Genomic DNA, 14,398 nt, shown 5'->3' on the forward strand with positions numbered 1-14,398 from the left:
TTTTAATGTTAACAATTAATAGTGGAATGTATTACAAATGTAAACTTTGTATTAATATGATGGAATTAAGCTGCGGTAACGACGTTAAAGATATGAATGCATGCGGGGTATATGGAGGTGCGGGCTATCTGAAATTTCGGTAAAGTCACGTTGAAGGGAAACAATAAAATAATAAAATATATAAAACAATAAAAATTCTCACGACGTTTCGACCATAACACAAACGGTCATCATCAGGTGTGAAAACCGACGGCAAGAAACATTTGAAAGAAGTGGCGGTTTGCATTTATTTATTTTTAAACGGCGTCTTTATTTATTTATTTTAAACGGTGTTTGTATTTATTTAAAAAAAAAAACGTTAGCACCACGGGCAGCGATTTGGCAGTTTGTTTAGAAGGACGAGTCCATCTATGTTCTGAAAAGAGGAGGGGGGAGACGAAAAATTAATGTATGCTGTCTGAAAGCCACCGTAAGCGTAAACAATCAATTAAGACCTGAAATGGTTTATCAAATCCTTCCAATGATTGCTAAGCCAGAATCCATCTTCTCGGTTGAAATTGTCTCTGTGCTTGTATATGTGGATAGCCTCATGCACGAATCTCTCATGGTAGCCAGATGGCTTACAAAGAACCTCTGTCTTTCCAAGAACCTCTGTCTTTCCAAGACAGAGGTTCTTTGTAAGCCATCTGGCTTCCAAGACAGAGGTTATTTGTAAGCCATCTGGCTACCATGAGAGATTCGTTCATGAAGCTATCCACATATACAAGCACAGAGACAACTTCAACCGAGAAGATGGATTCTGGCTTAGCAATCATTGGAAAGATTTGATAAACCATTTCAGGTCTTAATTGATTGTTCACGCTTACAGTGGCTTTCATACAGCATACATTAATTTTTCGTCTCCCCCCTCCTCTTTTCAGAATATAGATGGACTAGTCCTTCTAAATAAACTGCCAAATCGCTGCGCGTGGCGCTGACGTTTTTTTATAAATAAATACACCGTTAAAAAATAAATAAATTAATGCAAACCGACACACCTGATGACGACCGTTTGTGTTATGATCGAAACGTCGTGAGAATTTTTATTGTTTTATATATATTTTATTATTTTATTGTTTCTCTTCAACGTGACTTTACGGAAAGAGCTAAGAATATGAATTACTGCAGTCACGAAAGCTTTAAATAAAAAAATAGACTACAATGTTCAATTCTCCCATAGACGCCAGTGTTAAATTATCCCCTAAACGCCGATGTTAATTTCTCCCTTAGACTCCAATGTTAAATTCACCCACAGACTCCAATGTTAAATTCTCCCATAGACGCCAATGTTAAATTATCCCATCGACGCCGATGTTAAATTCCCCCATAGACGCCAATGTTAAAGTCTACCATAGATAATAAACAATAAAAAAATATTTTATTATTTCCCGTCGTCGTGACTTTACGGAAAGAACAAAAAAATAGACTACAATGTTAAATTATCCCATAGACGCCAATGTCAAATTCTCCCATAGACGCCAATGTCAAATTATCCCATAGACGCCAATGTTAAATTCTCCCATAGACTCCAATGTTAAATTCTCCCATAGACTGCAATGTTAAATTCTCAAGGAGACGCCAATGTTCAATTCTCCCATAGACGCAAATGTGGAATTCTCCCATAGATAATAAAATAACATTTATTTTATTTTTAAATTTATTTTATTTTTCCCTTCTACATGACTTTACTGAAAGAAGCAAAAATAGACAAAAATTTTAAATTCTTCCATAGACGCCAATGTCAAATTATCCCATAGACTACAATGTTAAATTATCAAAGAGACGCCAATGTTAAATTGTCAAAAGAGACGCCAATGTTAAAATCTTCCATAGACGCCAATGTTAAATTCTACCATAGACGCCGGTGTTAAATTATCCCATAGACGCCAATGTTAAATTCTCCCATAGACGCCAATGTTAAATTCACCCATAGATGCCAGTGTTAAATTCTCCCATAGACTACAATGTTAATTTTTCAAAGAGACGGCAATGTTAAATTCTCCCATAGACATTAATGTTAAATTCTCCCATAGATGCCAATGTTAAATTCTCTCATAGATTCCGATGTTAAATTCACCCATTGACGCCAATGTTAAATTCTCTCATAAACGCCAGTGTTAAATTCTCCCATAGACTACAATGTTTAATTCTCCCATAGAAGCCAATGTTAAATTCCCCCATAGACGCCAACGTTAAATTTTACCATAGATAATAAACAATAAAAAAATATATATTTTATTACTTGCCTTCGTCATGACTTTAACGAAAGAACAAAAAATAGACTTCAATGTTAAATTCTCCCATAGACGCCAATGTCAAATTCTCCCATAGACGCCAATGTTAAATTCTCCCATTGACGCCAATGTTAAATTCTCCCATAGACGCCAATGTTAAATTCTCGCGTAGACTACAATGTTAAATTCTCCCATAGACGCCAATATTAAATTCTCCCAAAGACGCCAATGTTAAATTCTACCATAGACGCAAATGTTAAATTCTACCATAGATAATAAACAATAAAAAATAAAGCATTTTATTATTTCCCTTCGACGTGACCTTACCGAAATAACAAAAAATAGACTACAATGTTAAATTATCCCATAGACGCCAATGTCAAATTATCCCATAGACTCCAATGTTAAATTCACCCATAGACTCCAATATTAAATTATCCCATTGACGCCAATGTTAATCTCCCATAGACGCCAGTGTTAAATTCTCCCATAGACTACAATGTTAAATTCTCCCATAGACTCCAATGTTAAATTCTCCCATAGACTACTATGTTAAATTCTCAAGGAGACGCCAATGTTCAATTATCCCATAGATAATATTTTATTTTTAAAATTTATTTTATTTTTCCCTTCTACGTGACTTTACTGAAAGAAGCAAAAATAGACTAAAATTTTTAATTCTCCCATAGACGCCAATGTCAAATTTTCCCATAGACTACAATGTTAAATTATCAGAGACGCCAATGTAAAATTGTCAAAGAGACGCCAATGTTAAAATCTCCCACAGACGCCAATGTTAAATTCTACCATAGACGCCAATGTTAGATTCTCCCATAGACGCCGGTGTTAAATTATCCCATAGACGCCAATGTTAAATTCTCCCATAGACTCCAATGTTAAATTCACCCATAGATGGCAGTGTTAAATTCTCCCATAGACTACAATGTTAAATTCTCAAAGAGACGGCATTGTTAAATTCTCCCATAGACGCTATTGTTAAATTCTCCCATAGATGCCAATGTTAAATTTTACCATAGATAATAAACAATAAAAAAATAAAACATATATTTTATTATTTCCCTTCGTCGTGACTTTAACGAAAGAACAAACAATAGACTTCAATGTTAAATTCTCCCATAGACGCCAATGTCAAATTCTCCCATAGACGCCAATGTCAAATTCTCCCATAGACGCCAATGTTAAATTCTCCCATAGACGCCAATGTTAAATTCACCCATAGACTCCAATGTTAAATTCTCCCATTGACGCCAATGTTAAATTCTCCCATAGACTCCAATGTTAAATTCTCCCATAGACTACAATGTTAAATTCTCAAGGAGACGCCAATGTTCAATTCTCCCATAGACGCAAATGTGGAATTCTCCCATAGATAATAAAAATAACATTTATTTTATTTTTAAAATTTATTTTATTTTTCCCTTCTACGTGACTTTACTGAAAGAAGCAAAAATAGACTAAAATTTTAAATTCTTCCATAGACGCCAATGTCAAATTATCCCATAGACTACAATGTTAAATTATCAAAGAGACGCCAATGTTAAAATCTTCCATTGACGCCAATGTTAAATTCTACCATAGACGCCAATGGTAAATTCTCCCATAGACGCCGGTGTTAAATTCTCCCATAGACGCCAATGTTAAATTCTCCCATAGACTCCAATGTTAAATTCACCCATAGAAGCTTAAACGCATGGCGGCCGCGAATCAACGGGACTGGGACGAACACCTCCCCTATGCTCTGTTCGCCTACACCACCACGGTACACACATCTACGGGACAGACCCCGTTCCTAATGATGTTTGGTCGTGAGTCTCGCCTGCCCACAAATCTGCTGTTCGGTGTCCCTCCGCCGCAATGGGAGGAAGGGAGCCGCCCCGTGGAGCACCTGATGGAGACCCTACGAGGAGCTAGGGGCCGGGCCTACCCGCAAGGCGAGGCCGCACCAGCGGCGGGAGCAGGGGGCCCGACCCCAAATGGAGCCCCCTTTCTACTCGGCGGGCCCTAAGGTATGGCTGCACACCCCTCGCGTCGGGGCCGGGCAGGCGGGGAAGCTAACCACCTATTGGCGAGGACCCTGGACCGTGGGACGACAGATCTCCCCCTGGACGGTACTGATTCAGGGGGGGGAGAGAGGCTGGGAGATGGTGGTCAACGTCCGGCGACTAAAACCATGGAGGGCGGCCCCAGCGAAGGAGAACCCCGCCGCTCGAGTACCCCGAAACCCCGGGGTCCCCACACCCCCCATACCCGGGTGCCTCGCACGGTATATGGGCCCCACGGAGCCCCGGGCTCCGGGGGGTCCTGACCCAGGCCAGGGAGGACGGGGACGATGGCCCCTGAACCCTACCGCCCCCGAGTTTGTCTCCCAGCCCGCAGATGCCAAGGACCAAGGAAAACCGCTGGAGTGGAGGAGGAGACCGCCGCCCGAACTCCGGGAGACGGAGCCACCACCCCCGAGGCCGGCCACGAGGACTGGACGAGTCCCGCGGACCTCGCGGCGCTACCTCATGAGAGCAACCCAGGCGAGGTGCTCCAGTCAACCCGGGACGGGGACTGACACCTCGGGGGGCTATGTGGTGCCACTACAGCGAAGCCGCTCCGTCGAAACCGGGGCCGTCGCTGTGCTGCTGCGACCGAGAAGCCACCCGGCTCCCATCACAGCACTTCCCCCGCCACCCCCCCCCCCCCCACCTAAACACACACACTCAAGTAGGGCCTCATGGGGAGGGGGGGGGGGCACCTGCCCTGAGTTTTTACCCGAGAGGCCCCCTCGTGGGGGTGCTCCACGGTTTCTCAGGGTCAGGGAATTGGCAGGCACCCACCCAGGCCAAATGGTACTGCGGCGCCGTGGCTTAACTTAGAATTAAATGACCACGGCGAACTCACTGAGAACCGCAGTGAGGAGATGCCCAAGACACACACGGACCAGCAGACAGGTGGGGAGCGGGGCAGCGCGGGTTAAGCGTCTCTACCCATGGGGCACCGCGGGTTAGCGTCTCTACCTATGATGCACCGCGGATTAACGGCCCTACCCATGATGCACAGCGGATTAACGGCCCTACCCATGATGCACCGCGGATTAACGGCCTGACCCGTGATGCACCACGGACGGGCGGTGCGAGGGCTTTGAAAGGGGCATAAAAAGGGACGCTTTGGGGAAGCACGGGGCCATTTTTATTTGACTGGAGATCAACAGGAGGGAGGAATCGCGGAGCCGTCACCTGACTGTTACTCGCACGTCCGTGAGATGGGGCAGAGAACAGCCAGATTCTGTTTACAGCATCATCTATCCGCGACCTCCATCGCTGCGAGGTCGGACCGTAAGTACGAGGGAGAGAGGTAAGACAAAGGGACGAAATTCGGAGAGAAAATAGAGGGCAGACAGGTCGATTAGGTATCAGGCAGTAGAGAGATAGGTTAGACCTGTCCTGCTGGTCCGTACTGACACGCACAGCCTAGTTCGTTTATTCGTGGGGAATAAACCGTCCGTAGAGTATAAACTGTGTCGTGTTGTCTCTGTGAGTACGAAGGGGCGGTGCGTGGTGTGGCAAGCCTGCCCTCGGTGATTCTTTTGTTTGCGCGTGAGTAATTTTACCTACGTGTTACGTTCGCACGGGTGGGTCCACTCGGGGATTGACGCGCATGCCGGGGCAGCAGTAACGTGCTATCACTCTGGGCATTAAAGTACGGGTCCTTCGATCATTAAATGCACTAGTGCGTGGTGTGGTGAGCCTCTGCATCGTGTGGTACTGGTTGCACTTCGCCCGCGCCAGTACGGGGGCGTGCAGGAGCAGCGGCGCTCACGGAACGCGCCGCGCGTGTAGCGCGTAGAAATAAATTGGGGAGCGGGTATTCCCCAGCGCAGCCTAATTAGTTGCTTCCGACCAGCTGCGACGGTAAATAAAACAAGATTACACAATTCAAGCACGCGATGCTGCTGGCGGTGGTTACCGCGTGAGTAGAGCTGCGCCGTGAGGTACACGGGTACCCACGTGCATAATCATACCCCGGTTGTTGCAGTTGTGGTAGTGGTATGAATTTAACGGGGGAGTCGGGGGCCAACGACCCCGACAATTCGGCGATGGCGGAGGACGGTAGCCCCCACAAGTGGAGTGAGTGAGTGAGTGGGTGGAGTGGGTGGACTGAGTGAGTGGAGTGAGTGAGTGGAGTGAGTGGAGTGGGTGAGTGAGTGAGGTGAGTGGAGTGAGTGAGTGGAGTGAGTGAGTGGAGTGAGTGAGTGGAGTGGGTGAGTGAGTGAGGTGAGTGGAGTGAGTGAGGTGAGTGGAGTGGGTGAGTGAGTGAGGTGAGTGGAGTGAGTGAGTGGAGTGAGTGAGTGGAGTGAGTGAGTGGAGTGAGTGAGTGGAGTGGGTGAGTGAGTGAGGTGAGTGGAGTGAGTGAGGTGAGTGGGTGGAGTGAGTGAGTGGGTGGAGTGAGTGAGGTGAGTGAGTGGAGTGAGTGAGTGGAGAAATAAGCAGCTGTGAAAGTTTGGGATACCACTACTTGAATTTTTTTTTACTGTACCATTGAAAATTAGTTTAATGTTTGGTTTGATTTAGAACATCTTTCCAATGATTGCTTAATTTGAAACCATCCTCTTGGTTGAAATTGTGTCTGTGTTTGTAAATATGAATTGCCTCGTGGACAAATCTCTGATAAAACCCCGTGGGTTTGCAGAGAACCTTGGTATCGGAGAAAACTATATCGTGATCACCCGGAGGGTTGTAACAGTGGTCAGCTACGGCAGAAGAAGAAGAATTCATTCTGCCGTGTTTAAAATCTGATTTGTGCTCGCGAATTCGGTCAGAGACATGTCGCTTCGTCTCCCCAATATAGCAATCACCACAAGTGCAGCTCAATTTGTAAACCCCGGGGTACTGTAAGTCAGGAACGACATCTTTCACGGATGGGATCAGGTCACGGATTTTGTATACTGTATTGAACCGCACCAGGACCTTGTGTTTGTTTAGAATTTTGGAGATCTTTTGAGTAACGCCTGCCATATATGGTAGTGTGATGGTTTTGACCGGAGTATCAAGTGGTTGTTTCTGTATGGAGGGAGAAACACCTTGGCGGATGGTACGGTCAGAGTATCCGTTTCTCTTGAGGGCCAGGTGTACATGTTTTAATTCACTGGTCAGGTGGAAATTGGTCTGAAATGCAATGTGCCCTGTGGTATAACGTTTTGATGAGATAATTCTTTTGAGCTGGGTGGTGGTGGGAATCAGGTTTCAAGTAGGAATCTGTGTGGGTGGGTTTCCTGTAGACAGAATGCCCCAGTGAGCCATCAGGTCTCCTCTCAAACAGAACATCCAAGAATGGTAGCTTGCCATCTTTCTCCACTTCCATGGTGAATTTGATGGCGGGATGTCTAGAATTGATGTGGTGTAGGAAAAGGTTCAAAGCTGGGAGGCCATGTGGCCAAATGACGAAAGTATCATCCACATATCTCTTCCACAAGGAAGGTCTGAGTGTGGAAGTCTGGATGGCGTCTGATTCAAATTTCTCCATGAAAACATTGGATATCACTGGTGATAAGTGAGAACCCATGGGGGTACCCTCATTTTGTTTGTAGAAGGTGCCATTCCAAGTAAAGTAGGTATTGGTGAGGCAGTGTCTAATCAGCGCAGGTGTATCGGGGTCTAGTCCATGTTGTACCAAATTTTCAATTATTTCAATGGTATCAAGTACCGGGACCTTGGTGAACAGGGAGACCACATCGAAGCTGACAAGGATATCGTCAGGGGACAGTACAACGTCTTTGACCATAGAGACCAAATGAGCTGAGTTAATACTGCTGAGGAGGTCTTGCCAGTGAAAGGTAGCAAGGTATCTGACAGAAAACGTGCTAGCTTATAGGTATGGGAGTTGATCGTGGATACGATGGGTCGTAGTGGAGTGCCTTCTTTATGAATCTTGGGGAGACCATAGAATCTAGGGGGTCTTGCAGCAGGTTTTAAGGAGGGACGTTTAGTTGGTTCGATTAGGGAGGTCGAACTTGTGATGATCTTGTTGGTTTTCATAGATAGGCTATTAGTAGGGTCATTTTTATTTTTTGAGTAACTTCCATCGTTGAGGTTCTGGATTTTGTTGTACGAATCTTTATCCATAATTACAGTAACGTTGCCTCTGTCGGCTGAGAGGATTACTATATCACTTCTGTTTTTTAAATTCGCGAGTTCAAAGCGTTCATTTTTGCTGATGTTGCTAATGGGTTTCTTAGCATTCTTAAGAATAGTGGCTATTTCAGCTCTCGCAACGTCTGCTTGGATGTGTCCTATGCCTTTAAGGGCCACATCGACCTGAGAGATGATATCATCTACAGGAATATGTTTCGGGGTGACAGCAAAATTTAGCCCTCTAGCCAGTACTGTTTTCAGATTGTCCGAAATCGGGGTGCTACTCTGATTAATGACGATTTTGTTAACGTCTAGTTTTGTTATATGTGGGACTGGGTTCTTCTTCGATAGGTGGTTGAATTTAGAAATCAGGTTAGCTTTGTATTTGACTGAAAGTGAATCGGCAGAAGAAGCAGTCATGTTGTCTACGTGGTTCCAATCAGAAGGTGACATTTTTGTGTTAGCGTTAAATGAGCTTGTAGGAGAGTCCTGTCTAAAGTATCGAGTTCAAAACGGAGTCGTCTTATCCTCTCTCAGATTAAAGATAGGCTGGCCTTAAACAGAATCTGTTTAGAATTTGGTGAGGATACAGCAGCAGATGTGAGTGTGAAAGTGATGGGTATTACCTTGTTGTCGCGGCATCTTTTTAAGAAGGTCAGCGTCTCGATGAGCTTTGACTTCTTGTCCCGTTGTCTGTTGAAAGCTCTAACAGATAGGTGAAAGCCCTCCCCGTAGAGGTTATCAATTCTAGATTTGAAGCTTTCGTGACTGCAAGGATCCATACTCTTTGGTTCTATTCGGTAAATTCACGTAGGTAAAAAATAAAATAACAAAAATCACGACGTTTCGGCCACAACACAAGTGGCCTTCATCAGGTGAAGGGACCGTGCTGTCAGGAGGACAGCGTTGGAGTGAAAACAGCCAAGCCCAGGTCGCGTCCTTTAAGCTGTGTGGGAGGAATCAAAACGCTTGACAAAGGAATTAGCATAAAAATGAGCACGATGTACGTAGGAGGTGCATGGGCCATGATGGACCAAGAGCGGGTGGGGACCATGACGGACCAGCAGCGGGGGTGGGGGGGGAGTGGAGTGAGTGGGGTGAGTGAGTGGAGTGAGTGGAGTGAGTGAGTGGAGTGAGTGAGTGGAGTGAGTGGAGTGACTTTACGTGACATTACCGAATAGAACCAAAGAGTATGGATCCTTGCAGTCACGAAAGCTTCAAATCTAGAAATGTATATTTGGAGTTTACGATGTCTCTCTCATCATCATCATCACAGTGGCTAGATGTTAACTACCTTGCCTGGTATACAGGAGATCGTGGGTTCAATCCTGACCCAGACGCCTGCTATATATTTCGAGTTTGCGTGTCTTTTTCTCCGTGGTCGTGTGGATTTTCCTCCCTTCACATTTATAATAATCAACATCACTCGTTTAGAGCTATTTGGCTGCAGCTATAAATTTCCACACGGTGATAAGTCACTAACTTCGTTGAACAATCATTTGTGCTAGCCAGGTCGCATCTGAAAAAAAGCTACTATATAGCTCAGTGATGGGCCCTTACGTGTTTTAAATATATATTAAAAGTTGCGTTTGTTTACCGGAAACGCAATCAAATCGAGGCGGAGAGCGAACGCCGCGTTTGTAAATTCGCTGCAGAGAGCCGAAATAACTCTCACGCCACAATAGAGGTGTTTGTGTGTCATTAAACCCGCCACCACCCGACACAGCAAATTAATGCTGGTTGTTGTTGCTGTAATTACCGGAGAAACGTCACGGTTACTCGAATTGTTAAATATTGTAGCGGGTTTATTCTCCAACACACAACCGGCTGTATGTATCAAAGAACTAATTGTCCACTTTCGTTTACGTGACAAACCCCTGACTGATGGGCCGAGTCGGGTGGCGGCGGCCGTGAGTTTAACGACGACACAACATCGCATATTCACGCGATAGAACCCCACTAAAGCAACCTCTGTCCGACAGGCCTGCTGCTGCTCCGTGTTAAACGAACCCCGCTCGCCTCACTGCGCCTAGCGCGAGTTTGTTTCGCGAGTACAGTAATCATCATCATCATAATCCTCATCATCGTCGTCGGAGGCGTCTCGAGTTGGTGGCCGACTGAAGGGTTCACGAAGAGCGAGGAGGGGGGAAAGCTCCCTCTGAGTTGGCATCCTCCCGTCGCAGTGCCGGTGGCCTCCGCCTCCCCCACGGCTTCCACCGTGCCGAGTGCGGCCCGCCGCGAGAGAGTCGCGGGCAGAAGAGGAAGAGGAGGTCGTGGAAGAGGAGGTCGTGGAAGAGGTGGATGAAGAAGCGGGAGACATCTTCTCTCATGCGAGGCGAGCGTTCATCTTCACCGCCTCTCACTCCTCGACCGGAGACTCGAGCGGTGCCAGGCGTCCCGTGATGATTATTATTATGATTTATGATGATTATGATGATGAGTATTAACTCGGCGTGGCTCTGTACAGTACACAGACAAAGATCCCCCTGGGTAGCCTCTGACCGACTGTGGGGCAAGTCGCTGTTAGTAGCGAGGAGCAGCGCCTACGAAGGCCGCCGCCGTGGCACACGCGAGGCGGTGGCGGGCCAGCACTACGCGCCCGGCCGCCTTTGTCTCTCCCCCCCAGTGGCGACGCTCACACAGCCGCACCAGCGACTTGTTTGAGGCCGAGTCGACCTAGGGGAGGCTCAGATCGCCGATTGTTGGTGGCCCTGGCCGAGGTGGGTACACCAAGACGAGTGAGTGACAGGCTGCAGGGGCAAGTCGCAGTTAGTCGCGAGTAGCCTACGAAGGCTACCGGCACCGTGACAGACACACGAGGGGCTGGGTGGGTGGCCAGCACCACGCCCGGCCGCCTTTGTCTCCCCGGTGGCGATGTTCATTGCAGCACACCGCACCGGGGTACACTTTTGAGGCTGAGTCAACCCAGGGGGAGGTGGCCCAGGACCGGTTCGGATAATCGTCATCGGTGTTGGCCGTGAGCAGGAATCGAACTCGGGTGTCCAGGGTTGGGGTTTGCCATCTGTTTGGCCGAGCGTCCCCTAGGTCGACTCAGCCTCAAATGAGTACCTGGTGTGCAAAAAAACCCCATCGCCACTGGGGGAGACAAAGGCGGCCGGACGTGCTGCTGGCCACCCACCCGGTCGTGTGTTTGCCACATTGCCGGCCTTCGCAGGCGCTACTCGCTAACAGCACCAATATCATCTAAAGCGTAGGTTTTTGTTGGGGTGGTTAGATCGCGTAAATATAAATGTGTCGTTAAACCCGCCACCACCCAGCCTGTGTTCAGGCTACACTGGGTAGCTGCTTGTGGAGCTCATGGCAGCTACAGCCAAAACACGTGAAGCCAGTGTTGCTATTGTCTATACAGTACAATATACTGTACAGTTGATCATCTCTTATTCAGCTTCCAACATTATCCGGCGGTCTCGGGCCGATCCGGCAGAACTGCTCCAAAGGCTGTAACCCAGGCCGGCGATAGCTATTCTTGATTTCAGAGTTAAATATTACATATAGTACATTATACACTACGTACAACAATGACAATACTGGACTATTTACATCACCTCATGCAGAGTTTTCGAGAGTGGATTGGTAAGTTGGGTACGGTAAATACACTTTTTTACAGGATATTAATTTTTGTCTTTGTGTGTTTATTCATGGCAATTTCATATCGCAAATACATTTAAACACTTAAAATACATGTATACAACACCTAAAAACAGTCATACAAGAATGTGCAAAAACAAGATACTTTAATTAATGATGTGATTATCTGTATAATAGATGATCGACTGTTATACTGTGTATCTAGACTGTGAATAATACCCACAGGAGCTGCAACCGTCTTTATCAGTTTTAACCAATTCATGTTTTTCTGGCTGTTGGCGAACAAAAAACCTTCCAAGCAATTAACTGACTGGCACAGAGGTGCCCCCGGCCCCCTTAACGGCTACTTTCCAAAAAGTCAAACCAATGCATTTTAATCCATCCTTCCAAGCAGGAATTAAGGAAGCAGCCAATCAAATTCAATGTGACTCTTGTTTTTGCAGTCATTTTTTAATAAATGTGGTTTATTTACAGGCCGCTGGCTGGATTTGGAACCAAGACCTCAGCTGTACTAGGTCAGCCCTTTGTATATACAGTATGTATATTGAAGTTATTTTGCACCGTACGTAGTCAACCGTGCTACAGTGAGGGAAAAAAGTATTTGATCCTCTGCTGATTTTGTACGTTTGCCCACTGACAAAGAAATTATCAGTCTATAATTTTAATGGTAGGTTTATTTGAACAGTGAGAGACAATAACAACAACAAAAATACAGAAAAACGCATGTCAAAAATGTTATAAATTGATTTGCATTTTTATGAGGGAAATAATTATTTGACCCCTCTGCAAAACATGACTTAGTACTTAGGGGCAAAACCCTTGTTGGCAATCACAGAGGTCAGACGTTTTTGTAGTTGGCCACCAGGTTTGCACACATCTCAGGAGGGATTTTGTCCCACTCCTCTTTGCAGATCTTCTCCAAGTCATTAAGGTTTCGAGGCTGACATTTGGCAACTCGAACCTTCAGCTCCCTCCACAGATTTTCTATGGGATTAAGGTCTGGAGACTGGCTAGGCCACTCCAGGACCTTAATGTGCTTCTTCTTGAGCCACTCCTTTGTTGGCTTGGCCATGTGTTTTGGGTCATTGTCAAGCTGGAATACCCATCCACGACCCATTTTTAATGCCCTGGCTGAGGGAAGGAGGTTCTCACCCAAGATTTGACGGTACATGGCCCCGTCCATCGTCCCTTTGATGTGGTGAAGTTGTCCTGTCCCCTTAGCAGAAAAACACCCCCAAAGCATAATGTTTCCACCTCCATGTTTGATGGTGGGGATTGTGTTCTTGGGGTCATAGGGAGCATTCCTCCTCCTCCAAACACGGCGAGATGAGTTGATGCCAACGAGCTCAATTTTGGTCTCATCTGACCACAAGACTTTCACCCAGTTGTCCTCTGAATCATTCAGATGTTCATTGGCAAACTTCAGACGGGCATGTATATGTGCTTTATTGAGCAGTGGGACCTTGCGGGCGCTGCAGGATTTCAGTCCTTCACGGCGTAGTGTGTTACCAATTGTTTTCTTGGTGACTATGGTCCCAGCTGCCTTGAGATCATTGACAAGATCCTCCCGTGTAGTTATGGGCTGATTCCTCATCGTTCTCATGATCATTGCAACTCCACGAGGTGAGATCTTGCATGGAGCCCCAGGCCGAGGGAGAGTGACAGTTCTTTTGTGTTTCTTCCATTTGCGAATAATCGCACCAACTGTTGTCACCTCACCAAGCTGCTTGGCAATAGTCTTGTAGCCCATTCCAGCCTTGTGTAGGTCTACAATCTTGTCCCTGACATCCTTGGATAGCTCTTTGGTCTTGGCCATGGTGGAGAGTTTGGAATCTGATTGATTGATTGCTTCTGTGAACAGGTGTCTTTTATACAGGTAACAAGCTGAGATTAGGAGCACTCCCTTTAAGAGTGTGCTCCTAATCTCAGCTCGTTACCTGTATAAAAGACACCTGGGAGCCAGAAATCTTTCTGATTGAGAGGGGGTCAAATACTTATTTCCGATTTTTGACATGCGTTTTTCTGGATTTTGTTGTTATTCTGTCTCTCACTGTTCAAATAAACCTACCATTAAAATTATAGACTGATCATTTCTTTGTCAGTGGGCAAACATACAAAATCAGCAGGGGATCAAATACTTTTTTCCCTCACTGTATAATTGGAGGTGCGGAAAAGGACAACAAACTAACACAAAAAGCAGTTGTAAAGAAATTAGTCTTCAATGTCGCTGTAAAAGTGCATAGCTCCAGTGGCTTCCTATTATCGGAAGACAGAGCGTTCCAGACGGCTGCAGAAGTGCATCTGAAAGCGTGTGATACGGTGACCACCCTCTTTGATGGCTAAGCCAAAAGCCGCTGCGAGGATGACCGGAGTTCCTGT

At 46.0% G+C, this 14,398-nt stretch overlaps 1 protein-coding gene across 4 annotated transcripts in view; it reads left to right on the forward strand.

Moving 5' to 3' along the window:
* The first annotated feature begins 10,093 nt into the window (after nt 1-10,093).
* The window catches only part of C26H8orf33 (chromosome 26 C8orf33 homolog), a 39,507-nt gene continuing 35,202 nt past the window's right edge, over nt 10,094-14,398 (forward strand). The window contains exons 1-2 of one of the 4 annotated variants that reach the window (XM_076069950.1): nt 10,094-10,745; nt 12,494-12,534. The gene's annotated coding sequence lies outside the window, so the exon portion shown is untranslated. The other 3 variants (XM_032961341.2, XM_032961336.2, XM_032961343.2) reach the window with 3 other exon arrangements.

This window comes from Petromyzon marinus, chromosome 26 (assembly GCF_048934315.1).
Source record: "Petromyzon marinus isolate PM22_M1 ecotype Great Lakes invasive population chromosome 26, UKy_Petmar_22M1.pri1.0, whole genome shotgun sequence".
Taxonomy (NCBI): Eukaryota; Metazoa; Chordata; class Hyperoartia; order Petromyzontiformes; family Petromyzontidae; genus Petromyzon; species Petromyzon marinus.